Source organism: Rousettus aegyptiacus, unplaced genomic scaffold (assembly GCF_014176215.1).
Source record: "Rousettus aegyptiacus isolate mRouAeg1 unplaced genomic scaffold, mRouAeg1.p scaffold_m13_p_4, whole genome shotgun sequence".
In the NCBI taxonomy this organism is placed as follows: Eukaryota; Metazoa; Chordata; class Mammalia; order Chiroptera; family Pteropodidae; genus Rousettus; species Rousettus aegyptiacus.
In genome coordinates this window covers 5,657,711-5,670,431 of record NW_023416307.1, presented here as the reverse complement: position 1 = coordinate 5,670,431, position 12,721 = coordinate 5,657,711, and the positions used below count along the sequence as shown (strand labels likewise).

The 12,721-nt window shown below is 37.4% G+C and overlaps 2 protein-coding genes across 2 annotated transcripts in view; both read left to right on the top strand.

The window, feature by feature from the left end:
- The window catches only part of MRPS6 (mitochondrial ribosomal protein S6), a 71,025-nt gene that overhangs the window by 8,769 nt on the left and 49,535 nt on the right, over positions 1–12,721 (top strand). The gene's annotated exons all lie outside the window — the stretch shown is intronic.
- SLC5A3 (solute carrier family 5 member 3) overlaps positions 1–12,721 on the top strand; it is a 33,757-nt gene that overhangs the window by 8,434 nt on the left and 12,602 nt on the right. The window lies entirely within an intron of this gene.

The window sequence follows — 12,721 nt, the reverse complement described above, 5'->3', positions numbered from 1 at the left end:
TTAAGTTTAGGCTTAGGCTTAGGCTTAGGCTTAGGCTTAAGCTAAGGTGACTTGAAGCAGGTGTGGGGGGAAAACTTGGTGTTTTAACTTATTCAGTAGATGTTTGATTGCTAATTGTCCAACTGCTAAAGCTGTAGAAATGACCACTTTTCAGTAGAATCAGCAGAGGGAGCAGATGATATCTAGCCTGATTGATTCTTCTGCAAAGTGGTATTTTCAGTTAGGATTTTACTTTTCACTTTTGATGCAGCAAGATATTATACAACTACATTTTTCCTTTTAATTGGTGATTTTAAAAGGTTTGTTTCATTTCTATTGCTACAGATTTTTTCTTTGTAAAGGAATGAACAGTATTAGTTTACATTATAGCACATGTTGCTGGAATGTATATATTTTATTAACATGCTTAATTGCTTTTTTTTTGTAGTAATTGTCTTATAAGCCAGGAGTACCTGCGACCCAACAAGTCCAAAATAAGACCTTTTACAAGAGAATATGCGTCTTTTTTTGATAATGTGTTTAACCGTCAAAATTTTAAATCCAACTTTATTTCAGACTGAATTTGACATTTTTTTGTAACTATTTCATTTTACTCTTAAGCTGCTTAATGGAATATTGGATAGGGTATTGGGCACTGTATGAACCAGACTTGGGAAATGTGTGTGTGAGTGCATAATGGACGAAGAAACAGGAAGGTGATGATGAATAATAGTAATGCTGGTAACTAATCATTCCCATTCTTTCTGGGAGATGGCAATGTGAAGTATAAAATGTATCCATTGATTAATAAAAGCCGTTTAACAAAGTTGGCAAAGAGTAGACAGGTTGTGTATTAAATTCTAATCATTGTGTTTTAAAACTGGGTAAGTATGAATGTTGTTAGCTTTAGATTATTTTGTCATAGTTTGGAGTGTTTTAATGCTGGGTGGAAAGGCTTGGGTGGGGCTGCGGCAAAATGGAAGAGCTGTAGGGAGAAGGCTGTGTGTGTGTGTGTGTGTGTGTGTGTGTGTGTGTGTGGGCGCGCGCGCGCCCGCGCATTCACACTCTTGCTGGTGCTTATATTCCAGTCTATCATTGGTATGGGGGGTGTGGGCCAGCTCCTTTTCTATCCTGTTTCCTAACCAGGAGATCTGATATTTTGGATGTTGGCAACTTACTCAAAAATATTTCAGGACCATGGACCAAATGTATCTGTTGGTTAACTATGGCCACCATCTCATAATTTCGGATTTAGGTAATTGGCTTTAGGTGTTTTTTAAACATGTCCTTAATTGTCAGTAGACTTCTCTTTCAGCATTTAGGTTTCAGAAACTGCTGCTTATATGTTGAAAAACCCACCTTGGTAATTGGTCATTGGTTTATAGTAGGACTTATAAGATGCTCAGAAAATGGCAAACATTCAATTTTTAAAAGTAGTATCAATTTTTAGTTTTGGACTACTGGATTATGTATCCCACTTTGACTAATGTGTACGTATAGACTGCAGAGAGTTGTACAAGGACCGAAGTGTGACTTAGTGTAAACCGTCAGAAATTAATATTCATTGTCCATTTTTTTTTTCCTTGGGCGTCTGGGCGACTGTGCTAACCTAATCTAGGGGTTTGAAATACTGCTTCTGGGTAAAGGCTGCTTGTCTAGAAAATTACATTTTACATTTTTTTGCTTAGGATATATCTGTAAAGTTCACATATGACCCATGGTCCTTGGAATATCGTGCTACCATGGGAAAAAAAAGTTTGGTGCTTTTCTAGTCCGATTGTAGAATTAAAGGACAAAATGTTTTTTTGACTAGGCTTCGTGTTTCCATAAAGTGGAAACCAAGTTATTACCTTGACTGACTTTCCTTTTTTGTCTTTCCCACTTTCCTACTCTCACTTCAAATATATGACAGCAAATCTCAAATAAAAAAAAAATGAGTGCAATTTATTCTTCCCCTAGCTTTCAAGTCCAGAATACAGTTGATCTATTCTGTCCCCCAGGCCCACAATCGTTGTTACTATGATTGCAGTACCCTAGTTAAAGGAAATCCCTACCCACTTTGAGAATACTTCTGCAGAGGTTGGTGTGGATGAGAAGTTAAAAATGGAATTGCAAGTGAAAGAATGGATTTATAACCTCAGCCTGGAACCCTCAATGTTCACAAGCTGGCGTTTGCCCGCTTCCGCCCCAGAATGAAGAATTCCCAGTTTTATTTTTTTTTTTAGATTTAAGTTTTTAAAGCGTTCTCCTTGACCCCCGCCCTGGCTGTTAAAATGCTTTAATTTGGTTAGCCGAAGACTTACCCAGTAAGTTGTAACAGCCAGATTACTGTGGATGTAGTTGGGCATGAGTAAATTCTCACTGGTGACCAGACTGTAGTGGCACTTGGTGTTGGGAAGGTCCTTGTGTGGGAACCCGTGTGCCTTCTTCTCAGAAGGAAGGAGAACCAGTTAAAGTCCCAGACAGCTGCCCTGTTTTTAGTTTGTGTTCAGGTGTTTTATATGCAAATTAGGAATGTAAAACAATATTCAGTACTGGTTTAGAGATTTAAGGTGAGTTTCTGATGAATGAAAAGCTAAATTTGGGGGTAGGATCTTTGCCAGGCATATGTTATAGGAAAAGTGTCATTAAAAAGTGTCCTTTTAAATTGCTTGAACCTGTTAAGTAAATATATGACCCAGTAGTGGGTCACTTTGATTGTCATTCTTTTGCTGGTGTACTTCTTGCGTTTTGTTAGCATTTATGCGAGAAGGCAGTTGTGTGAGGTATATTGTCTGGAAACCTTAGACACCAGGTTTCCATCAGGGACTATCTAAGTCTGGCAGACCTGGTGGCCCTGTTGGCCTCAGGAATGCCATTCTCACGTGTGGACTGAGGACCAGGAGTTTTTGCATATTTCATTTAAGAAGATTAAAGCGAAGCAAAGAAATTCCTCCTAATGTAATTTCTTTAATATTTTATCTGATTAGGATGAAATAATTGGAAGCTATATAACTTTAAGATCTTGTACCTTCTGACATTCAATGAAGGCAGTTCTGATACTATTTCTCTATTTTTATTCCAGTCTACTTGTTCTATATTTGAAATACAAGAGAAAAACCTAGCTGCATTTGTAATCTACAATGCCATGCCTGTTTTATGTTCACTGCTTAGGTTCAGTTGAGGCCATAATTTCTACTAGTTCTTCCATATACTGTTAAAGTTATCCAATTAATGTGGTGTTACTTTTTACTTCTTAAAAATCTCATATTCCCCAAACCTTAGGGAACATTAAAAAGTTAAAATTTTTTCCAACCAAAACTATCTCCCAATTTCAGGATCTTCTATTTATGACTCAGCCTCCTGGGAGAATTAGAATCTAGTCTACCAGGAAGACTCGTATTTACATTTTTTGGCTTCAGTCACATGGAAAAATGAGAAGCTTTTTTATCTGTTCTTCTAGGAACTGTTTTTCTAGGAACATAAAATTGGAATCAAGTAGGATGAGAATAGAAAACACAAGGGTGACCACAGAGTTGGCCTGGTTGGATGGTCTTCCTCTAGAAACCTTATGGTTTGTAGTACCTAATTCTTAGTGGCTTGTAGAAGCAGGGTTTGTAGGGTTTGTGTGTGTGTGATTAATACACCCACACACACACATATAGATATATAGATCTATATATATAAATAATTTTTTTTTCCTTTTCAATACTCAGCTATATTAAGAGTTAGATAGTGTAATTTCTATTTTACAAATGGAAAAACAAGCAAAAGGTGCCCAGGATCACACGGCAGCTCGGTAAATGGTTGAGCCAGGATTCTAAAGTCAGTCTCAAACTAGAAGCTATACTTTTAATCACTGATTCTGTAGAAAAAAGAGTGTACATTGCAGTGGTAGTACAGGTCAGCGTCCCTTTAGATTGAAGAAAATACTTCACATTTATTTTGAGTGCCTAGTAGATCCCAGCACTGCACTCCCATGTGTTTGGGGAAGATAGTGGTGCACTAAGACAAAGTTCCAGCTTTAGGGGCATTTATATTCTAGTAAGGGAGACAATCTAGCAAGTGCTATCAAAGAGAAACCAAGCAAGATAAAGGGACAAAATGTAGAAAGTTCCATTTTCATTAGCGTGCCCAGGCAAGGCAGAGACTTAAAAATGAAGCTAGGGAGCAAGCCATGACCATTTATTGGGGACAGAAGAGAAGGAGCAAGTGCAGAGGCCTTGGAGCAGTTACATTAACTTGCATTCAGTTCATCAGGCTTTTGTTTTATATGTCATCTTCAAGCCTTTTCTGAAAGAATTGACAGTGCATGATAATTGTTTAATGCATAATTTTTTTCTACAGGACTTTTCCCCCTAGTAATTGATCTTGACGCTGCCTTGAGGTACATGTTTTTCTAATTTTATACAAATGGGAATTAAGACACAGACCTGGGCATAAATAAGAGTGTATATTTTAATGAACTCTGTATTGTAACTATCAGCCAGCTTCAATAGTTAATCAACACTTATCCAATGTTTCCTCATCTCCACCACTTCTCCTCCATTTCTCTGGAGTATTTTATATTTTCTTTAGCTTAAAATTTTAAATCTTTAGAAGAGTTATAAGAATTCAATTAATACCTGTAAGCTTTTTGCTTGGGTCACCAATTGTTAGAATTATATATATATATATATATACACATATAAAAACTGTTGTATCAAGTTGTTGTTTAGCCTCTTTGATCTAGAACAATTCTCAAACCTTTGTCATTAATGACAGTGGCACTTTGCGGAGTCCATGCCTGCTGGTCTGCAGATTCTCTCCATTTGGATTTGGCTAGCTACTTTCTCATAGGTTAAACATTGTTGACATGCATATTACTTAGGGATGTCAGTATATTATATCAGGAGGCATGTCAATTTGTCCCACTGTTGACTTCAGGTAATCATTTGATTTAGGTGATATCTACTAGATTGCTCCATTGTAAATGTACCCTTTTTCCTTTTGTAATTAATAAATTGTTTGTGGAGTGACAAATTTGAGACTGGATATTCTTTTGTCTTACAGTCTTCCACTGGTTTTAGCATCTGGCGGTTATTCTGAATCAGTTATTGCTGGATTACTTTAAATCAAATGCAGATGAAAAATTTCATCTAAGATAAAGGCTTTTAAAAAGATAACCACAGTGCCTTTATGCAATTAACATCTAATCCACGTTCGGATTCCCTGAATTGTTTCAGTTGTTTCTCCATAGTTGGTTTGCTTGAATCTGAACCCAGACAAGGTCAACAGGCTACATTTACTTGATGGCCTCTAGCCACATACCGATGTTTCGGTCAACACCAGAGTGCATATACGACAATAGTAAGCCGTCTAGCCTAGGCGTGTAGTAGGCTATACGTACCATCGAGGGTTGTGTAAGTGCACCCTGATGAAGTTGCCTAATGATGCATTTCTCAGAACGTAACTTGTCCTTAAGTGGTGCATGACTGTAATAGCTTCCCCCGCCCTTCCTCCCTTTCTGAATTCAACCATTTCCTGGTGTTTTATGTTTTCTATGAACTGGTAGGTAGAAATTAGATTCAGGTGGTTTCTCAAGAGTATGTAAGTGTTCCTGGGTGTAAGTAACATCCCATCAGGAGGCACACATGTCTGCCTTTTAGAGATAAGATTAATTCTTGGTGGGTACAAGTATCGTCAGCCTCATCTCCATTCCGAAGTGCCCCATCAACCTTTCTTCACCTAAGGGTTCTATCATCTATTGTAATCATTGCCTAAGGTTCATCATTTCACTAGGGATCGCAAAGGGTGATTTTTCTGATCGCATCATTCCTTCTTTATTGATCTGCTAGAGTTTTTCTAACTTGCATATATTTCTCCTTTTTTATACGTATCGTCCTGGAGAGTCATAAAAGGATACATTCTTCATCTTAACAGAATGTTTCTAGATTCCCTTAGTGATCCTCTGATATATCCTCAATTTTCTCATCTGTAAATTGAGGATAATTGTCATGCCTACCTCCTGGGGTTTTTGTTAGGATTAGATGGTACATGTAGTGTAAAAATGGTGCCTGACGTTACTGTTTGTAAATGGTAGTGATTAAAGTAACTTTCTGTTTTATGGGAACATTTAACTCAAGTGTAATGGAGAGGTGGAGAAGGGAGAGATTCTTTTTCTAAATTGACATCAGCAGGATGCTTGGACTTGTATAGAGTATGCCAGTGGAAAGTGCTGCTTGCCTACACTGACCTGTCTTTTTGACTGCGTGGAAATGACCATAATACCAAAAGTACTTACGAATGGAAGGTCCGCGCATATCACTGCACACTGTGAAGTGAGTGTTGACAATTGCAAGGTGAAATCTGGAGCACATTCTGTAGTGGAGTCAGTATAAGGAAGGGAAGTGGGCCATACTTAATACTGGGCAGTTAGGATGAGATGGTGGCTCCAGATACAGATTTTTACTACATCATGGCCCACTGAGATTTTTATCTAAACAAAAGACATTCTTGCTTTGATTTGCCTTGTCATTCCACACCCCCTCAGTTAGAGCTGTTTGAGGTTGCTGATCACTTTGGTGGAGGAGGAAACACTCTACTCCTTGGCCTTTTAATTTGCCATCTCTTATTGCTTAAAAAACAAACAAAAAACCCTCTGTGATTATATAGGATATTGGAAGTTTAACACTTGATCAGGTACTTAGTTATTAATATTTGCTTTATTCATTTAACAAACATTTGAGCACCTGCAGTGTACTAGACAGTGTTCTAGACACAGACTACATCAATGAACAACACAGACAAGAATCTCTGTCTTCATAGAGTTTACATTCCAGTAGTGAGGAGACAATAAATATAAGGTTTATAGTATGTTAGAAGGTGTCGAGTGCTATGGAAAAATAGGATAAATATAAAGAATGAGATGGTTAAGGAAGTTACTTTTGAGCAAAGTTGTAAATGACAGGAGAAGCAAGTCTTGTGAAAATCTCAAGAGTATAACTCGCATAGGAAACAGCCAATGTCAAGGCTCTCAGCATGTTTCGTACACTATGCATAGGGGATTAAGGGATGACTGCTTGCTCTGTTAATTAATGCCCTGTAGTGGGCCAAGGGCCAAAGCTTGGAAACAGGTTGAAAGGCTGGGACAGTTAGTTAACTGGATGAGATGGGATGGTGATTTGGACAGGGGCCCCTCCCAGCAGTTGAGATGATAGGTGGTCTGATTCTGGATATGTTTCTGAGGTAGAGCCAACAGGCTAATGGATTGATTGTGTGTGGGGTGAGAGAGAAAGTGAGAAAGCTGTTTGTTTAAGGCCGAGGGGTACTTTTGGCTGCCAGCAGTGAGGATTGGAGTTACCATTCCCTGTGATAGGGATACCGAGAGTAGAACAGGTGTAATGGGTACAAGCCAAGTTATTTTTACTCCCTAACAAAAGGATAGGTGGTCACAAACACTTCAGTAAGAACGGCGGTCCAGTTTTTACTATAACTCTTAGATCTGTGGATCATAATATGGCCTGTTCTTTTAACCTAGTGTCTTAAAATAATGTGAGCATTAGCGGTGAAGGAAAATTGGCTTGGATAGATTCATGTAGCCCATGGTAACAAAGTTAGAGGTAGAAAACTTTTGAGACCTTTTTTTCTCTTGTGGAAGGACTAATTAATACTGAGAAAGAGAATGAAGGCCACTTTGGATAGTGAGAACCTGGATAATCCTTGTTATAGCTGACTCGTCAAGGTCTTTCTGTGCTGTGTGTTTATTTACCTTCGAATCCTGTACCTGGAACTTATTTTTGTTTTTAATTTTTTCATTTACATATGATCATACATAAGTACTTAAGGTGAATTTTATCTTATGTGCTCTTTGCAGCCTATTTTGTTAACATTTGGTATGTTCCATCTCAGGTATTTTCTCTGAAAATTTTTAAGCGTGGGTGATGTTTGGTCTTTTGTTAATTAATATTGTTTATGTTTCTATCAATAAAAAATGTCTTTTTCATTAAAGGTAGTATTGCTTAGTGACTAAGGGCACATGCTCTTTAGACAGATGCAAATGTAAATGCTGTCATAAACAAAAATAAATTGCATCCTGGAGCAAGTTGTACTACCTCTTTGATTCATTTTTCTCATTTGTAAAATAATCATGATTGTTGTGAAGATTAAAGTAATGCATACACCATTGTAGGCACAGTACCTACAAGGTGTACTGTGTGTTTATTTACCTTAGAAGGATTTAGGTCATAAGTGTCACGTTTTAGTTTTTTATGTCCATTATTTATAACTTACTCATCTTAAACCAGTGTTTTATAAGCGGATGGTGCCGAGCCTCTTATATACATCTAAGAGTTTACACAAATATTTAGTCATTTGGATTATATGATATAGTATCATAGGCACCATCACTTTATTTCTTCTCTTAAAAAATAGGTTATTGGAGTTTGCTTCATATGTGAATGATACTGGATCATGTGTAAAAATTCAAACCAGCAGTGGTTTCAGAGTTGACCCTGTACCCAAAAGGTCTTCATTTTCTGAGACTTAAAAAACAAAACAAAACAAAAAAACATTGTAAGCCAAACTTCTAATTGATAGAAGATTAAAATGAATGTTTCTTGGCCAGTGTGTTGTGAAATGATGTATCTGGTGGCTTATGAACTTTCTAGGTGAATACATTTTGTTTGAAGAAATGGTCTACTTATGTTGGGGAACCATCCCTCCTCACTTTCCCCTCCCCCTATGTGGGAGACTTCAGAAAGAGCTGTTCTCTTCTGTAGAGGGTCGCTGGTGGCGGCTTAAATCGCTGCTCCCTCTGCCTCGCCTCCTACCCCTGAGATAGAATACAGTTTGACCATCATTTGAATTGAATCCGGGTGTCAGTCATTTCTTAGGTATTCTTAGGTACCTAGAAATGTAGGTACAATGGAAATGCCTTGTCAAAGAGATTTAAGGGCACACTCTTTAAATGTTTTAGGGACTGTTACATCATATGATTACACATAGTATTGCCTTCAGCTCTGCTTGTAGTTTCAAATTGTCTGGAAGTCGTATCAGTTGTGTTAAGAACTCTTGTTTCTCTTTAAAGTGTCACTGATAAACCATCACCATATCCATCCTCTACATTTTTAAAGTAAGCAAAGCTTCAGGAAGGTCTTGTATGAGTAAGTACATACTCTGCCAAGCACCATTAATCTGTTCCACTAGTGGAATTTGCTTTACTCGACCTTAAATCAGGATGACAGGTGAAAATATACATGAAAAGTCCGTAAGTAGAATTTTACATCAATTTAAATTTCTTTGTATTTTACTTGAATAAAGTTATGTGCATAAGTGCTAATAGTTGATGTGGTGGTTGGGACCCTCTTTAAAGTATTTGTGAGAGACTATATTTAATACATTATTTTATCTAGTTCTTTTTTCTATAACGAGGATCCTCGTATGCCTGGCATATAATTGACAGTTTAATTAGAAAGCAGCTGATTTCATTTCCAGTCTGTACAGGTTGTAGAAGATAAAGTGACATTTGTTGAGCACCTGCCTGTTGCACTCGCAATATTACGTGCTTTTTACATGTTAACTATTCCTTAATTAAATCATTAGGAGCTGGGTGGTAGTTTCATTTGATAAAAGAGACAGTTGAAGTTCAGAGATTATTCGCCTGAAGTCCTACAGTTAGGAAGTGACAGAGGTTGGACCCCAGCCCTTAGAAGCGTGACTGCTTTCTTGACTAACTAACTAGTCATGTAAGTTTTCAGAGGTGTCTGTGTGTTCTACAGACCTGTAATTACTAGCTGGTAAAGTTAATATTTTTCATTGGCTCAGAATATGAGCAGGAGTTGGCACGGCTATTGGCAGTGCTGGGCCGGGCTGGGGCTGTTCAGGTTGTGTTCTGAGTGCGTGGTTCTTAAATCAACTCCAAAGCTAAAAATATTGTCGTTTGGTCACTTTTGGGGCAACTGTATTTACCCTTCATTCGCCCATGTGCCTCAATGAATTTATGATGACTTGGAGCCCTGATGGCTCTAGTGATTGTTTTTCTTGTTCTCAGGTTTTTATGACAGGTGACTTTCTTTGTGGTCATATGCCCTTGATTTTACAGGTTGTCCCAGAATCATATCCTAGTTTGGAGTATAAATTTTATGGTTGCCCTAGATATTAGAAGAAAAACGTTGGATTTGGTCATTATAACTAACTATATTTTGGTTATGTTAGCTGAAGGAATTTCATTGCAGATTTGAATTTTATCTTATTTTCCTCTTTCTAATTGTTCAAACACAGCAAATGTTTATGGATACCTCTGTTTGGATTAACTTTTCAGTTGTAATTTAATTCATTCAAGTACCTGAAATTGTACCAAAGTTATATTCTAATTTTGTGAAACACTGTCAATAAAATATTACTAAGGAAGCCCCCTCCTTTGGGAGTGTGCAGTTTCAGAACACCTCGTGTTTGAGATTTGGCTAATTCTATTCTGCCCGTTGCCACTAGGGGACCACTTCCATATTCTGCAATTACTACTTTCATTATGGAACAATTTTCTTAAAAATTTACTACTAAGGACCCAACCTACATACTTAGTGTTTATTATGCTTATTACTTCTCCCACATTTCTCACTTACAGAGATGTACTCGAACTGTGAACCAGCTTAGTCCTAGAAATATAAAAACATAAATAATAAGAAAGCTTCATTTTAGCTGAAGAAAAATATTTTTTATGTATTTTCTTCTAAAAATAAAGGAATTCTGGATAGTGGCCTTCCGTAACCCTGGGTTTCACATTCACAGGTTCAGCCAACCTTGGATTGAAAGTTCCAAAAAAGCAAAACCTGAATTTGCCACGCGCTGAGCAGTACACGCAAATGAAGTGATGTGTAGGCATACCCTGATGTAGCCTATGTGCAAATACTGCGCCGTTTCGTATAAGGAACTCGAGCATCGATGGATTTTGGTGTCCGTGGGGGTCGTGGAACCGATCCTCCATGGGCACAGAAGGATGAATGTATTTCTGTCATAGAAATGTTTGTTGCTTTAAAAGGAAGAGAAATATGTAAAACTTTTATCGTGTATCTTAATTTTGAATTATTTTTAAGGAACACACAGTTTATCTCCTACAAGACTGAAGTTCAAGGCTGTGACAATCTCTGTTCATGACTAGAATGTGAAATGTAGTTAGTCGCATTGTATTACAGTGTTTTATATTTTTCTACAAACTAAATTGACCTATTTTTGGTTTTGTTTTGTTTTGCCTTTTCCATTCTTTACCAGGTGCTGGTCTCTGGATGTGTTTTTGTTTAGATTGGAAAAATCTTAAACCTGCTCACTGACTGGTATGGTATGCAGTAAGATAGGACAGTCGGCAGAGACTTTCAAAGACTCTTTCAAAGAGTCTTAGGCGGCATAGGTGCAGAGTTAATGCAGCCTTAGCTAGTTTTTTGGCCACTCTCTGCTACTTCTGTGGGCAGAACATCTTTTCTTTCTAGCTTACCTGCTGTTGTAGAGAGGTTAGCAGTTAGACCTAGCACAGGAATTTCAGTTAGTCTGCGCATTCATCAGGGAGGATATCCGGCTTGATAAACCATATTTGATAATGAAAACCAATGTTCTTGATACTAGCAGTGTCTCATAGAGATCAAGAAAGGAAGTGCTTGTTTTGCTTCCAAGAATTTTATTCTCTGGACAAATAAGCTGTTGCAGTGGCTGCTACAACATACACCTTACCCTACCTCCCCTCCAAACAAAAACACAACCAGATCTGTCTGGGTAATTGTCTCTACTTCAAGATAAGAGATGGTCAGTTACTGACATTGAGAAGAGTGACACCTGAAAGGGACCTCTGACCAGTGAGTTAGGCTTATCTGTATGAGTTGGAACAATGGCAAGGATATGGCTTCGATGTTGGATAGCTGGGAGAGCTCTGTTGCAGGCAGGACTTCATAACTGCCAGCAATAGTTTTAATTGTAATTAAGGACCTGACCCTTATACTGAAGCATGAAAGGTACCTTTTAAAATAATTAATGCTTATTAGCTGTCTGATAATATTTTATTAAAAATTCAGGTGGTTCCTCCTAAATAATGTCCAAGTTTTTTTTTTTTTTAAGGTTAGAAAGTTTTTTGGGTGGGAAAAATGTAGAAATCTGACCACCTTCAGGGTTTGGCAAATGTGAAGTGATACAAATCCCAACAGTGTATTTTAGGCTTTTGCCTGTGGCAGTTTTATTTATGCCAGTCATTATTGATACTGGCTTTTAGGAGGAAGGATTTTGAGCAGTTTTTAGTATAGTTTTTAGTATAGTTTTAGTATAGTTAAGTTACGCTTAAAAAAGGCATAAAGATGGGATTAAGACATTTCTATCTAGGGCAGCTTTATGAGTTAGACCTAATAACCTAATTCGGTGGGCATTTAACTTTAGGCAGTATTTCCAGCTCCTTTTCTAGCCAGTGAAAGGTGTGTTTTTTTTAGTTTTTAGTAATTCATCTATGTTGAATAGTTTTGAAGAGAAATGGCTTTAGTATCATTTATAGGACTTAAGTTTGATACTGATATTTAAAGGAAAATGCCTAAATCAGCTTTGTCCAGCATGGAAAAATATTTCACTCTGAGGTTGCCTGATCACAAAAGCAGAAATCACTTTAGAGGTTAATGTGTTGAAGGCATTAGGTTCAATAACAAAATGTTTTTCGCTTTTATGTGTCAGCTACAATTATAATTAACTTTGGAGATTCAGAATTTGTATCTTTTCCAGGAGAAAACCCATCAAATTCATAAACTCAACTTTAGGT